Here is a 2,430-nt window from a genome sequence, read left to right as displayed (position 1 = left end):
TTGACACACATCAAGTTTTTGGCGCCGTTGCCGGGGAACGGTTCTAAATACTTAATCTAATTCCTAATTTTTTCGATCCTTTGTGTGAGTTTACTAGCACAAAGTTAATTTATTACAGTTTAGTAGTTAGTAATTAGGTTTTAGCATCTGTTTAAGTTTTATTATTAAGTTTAGTAGTTTTTCAAAATTACACTGCTACTCGCCGAGTGCATTCGCACCTACTTGGCGAGTACAGCAGTATTTCGCAGATTAATTTTCATTTTCTTTAGTTGCAATTTTTTTTCTTTTTACGTTGTTATCTTGTTTTATTTCAGGACTTTCATGACCAGAGGATCAAACACCCCGCTGGTACCCCCATTTGAAGATCCCGAATCCGCATTGAAAAGGAACAAAGGAAAGGACGTGGAGAGCTCGAACACACCTAAGAAGTCACCTTTGTCTAATTTGAAGACTATTTTTGGGAAGAAGAAGAGCAGCAAATCAGGAGCATCCAGCGCCTCTTTGACAATCGAAGACCCGATTAAAGAAGACACCGAGTACGAGACCGAGGAAGAAGAAGAACATACGTACGAGCACGAATCCGATTTTGAGGACGAGTTAGCTCTTACCATGGCTAACATTGATGAAATCCCCATGGGGGAATGGAAAAAGAGGATTCGCGACGACACTGGCCCGGGACTTGTGCGACCCGCAATTCCCGCGACTGCTACTTTTGAGCTCAAGGGTCATATCCTAGCTTTACTTAAAGAAATCCCTTTCTATGGAAAAGACCACGAAGATGCCTACAAGCATTTAGATGAAGTCAATGATGTAGCTGACTACTTTAATGTTCCAAATGTGCCTTGCGAGACTCAACTACTTCGCATGCTTCCAATAACATTCAAAGGTGCTGCAAAAGACTGGCTCAAGTCACTTCCCCCCGGATCAGTCACTACATGGGCCAAGATGAAAGCAGAATTCATTGATCACTTTTTCCCACCTTCCAAGATAGCCAAGTTGAAGAAGTCCATTGCCAACTTTGAACAACAAGCTGGAGAGTCGCTATACAAAGCTTGGGAGAGATACAAGAGTTTGCTAAGAAATTGCCCGCACCATTACCTTAATAGCCAGCAAGAAGTCTCCGTCTTCTATGATGGATTCAATGTCACAACCAGGCAATTACTTGACTCGCAAGGCCCGCTCACGAAGAAGCCACCCCCGGTGCTCAAGGAATTGATTGAAGAATTCTCTAAGCACTCTAGAGAATACCACAACCCAAGAAATGATGTTACTAGGGGAGCCGCATATGCAGCTACGGAAGACTTATCCGCGGTCATGGCTATGCTAAAAACCATGGATAGGAGGATGGATAAAATGGATCAAACGATCCATGCTATTCGGGTGGGGTGTGAAAACTGCAATGGGCCTCATCTTACTAGAGACTGCGACTTGAATGAAAATGGAAACAAGAAGGTGCAAGTTTGTTACTCAAGTGGAGACCGATATGATGAAGATTGGCGGAAACCAAAGAAAGAGTGGCTCCCTTATGAAGAGTACAAGAAGGCTAAGGAGGAGAAGTTCAGGCAGAAAGGAAGAGGTTTTTACCAAAAGGAGGAGTCGGCACAAGAAATACAACCAAGTTTGGAAGAAATGCTTACCAAATTCGTTGCTGCTTCAGAAAAGAGACATAGTGATCATGATGTTGCAATTCAAGAAACAAGGACCATGCTTAGAAACCAGCAAGCATCTATCCACAACATAGAAACGAAGCTAGGGAAACTTGCTCAACAAATCAACCAAAGATCACCGGGCGAACTTCCTAGTAAAACCAAAAATAACCCACGAGGCGCGCACATAAATATAGTTACAACAAGAAGTGGGAAAATAATCACTCCTCTGGCCCCTATTCATAATGAAGCACCCAAAGAATCACAGAAGGAGGAAGCAGAAAACCAAATATGGACTCGGCTAGTCCACTGCCAAATCCGAAGGATCAGACCCCTAAAAAGCTTTACCAACCGCCATTGCCATACCCAACCCGAGCTAAGAAAGAGAAGCTGAAAGAGGAATACCAGAAGTTTCTAGATCACATTAAAGCTCTTCAAATTAACATACCCTTCATTGAAGCTGTCGCACAAATGCCCAAATATGCAAAGTTCCTTAAGGAACTTCTCACTAATAGAAGGAAGATGGAGGAAGTGAAGAAGGTAGTCCTCAATGAAAACTGCTCAGCTGCTATGCTAAATAAGCTACCAAAGAAGAAGGGTGACCCGGGGAGCTTAACTTTACCTTGCCAATTTGGCAACTTGGCTACCATTCATGCTTTGGCCGATTCGAGAGCAAGCGTAAACCCCATACCATATTCATTCTTCAAGAAGCTTGATCTCCCGGAACCAAGACCAATTCGCATGGCGATTCACTTAGCAAACAAGACAGTCACTTTTCCAAGAG

General features: G+C 43.0%; 1 non-coding gene across 1 annotated transcript; it reads right to left on the bottom strand.

Annotated features, from left to right (window-relative positions):
* Positions 1-993: 993 nt before the first annotated feature.
* On the bottom strand, positions 994-1,100 carry LOC145071677 (small nucleolar RNA R71). Its single transcript, XR_013690684.1, has one exon. It is a non-coding gene; the product is annotated as a small nucleolar RNA R71 (small nucleolar RNA).
* Positions 1,101-2,430: the final 1,330 nt, after the last annotated feature.

The sequence above is a fragment of the Lactuca serriola genome, chromosome 8 (genome assembly GCF_051521515.1).
Source record: "Lactuca serriola cultivar US96UC23 chromosome 8, Lser_US96UC23_V15, whole genome shotgun sequence".
Classification (NCBI taxonomy): Eukaryota; Viridiplantae; Streptophyta; class Magnoliopsida; order Asterales; family Asteraceae; genus Lactuca; species Lactuca serriola.
The sequence above is the reverse complement of the archived record's forward strand: the minus strand, read 5'-3'. Positions and strand labels throughout refer to the sequence as shown.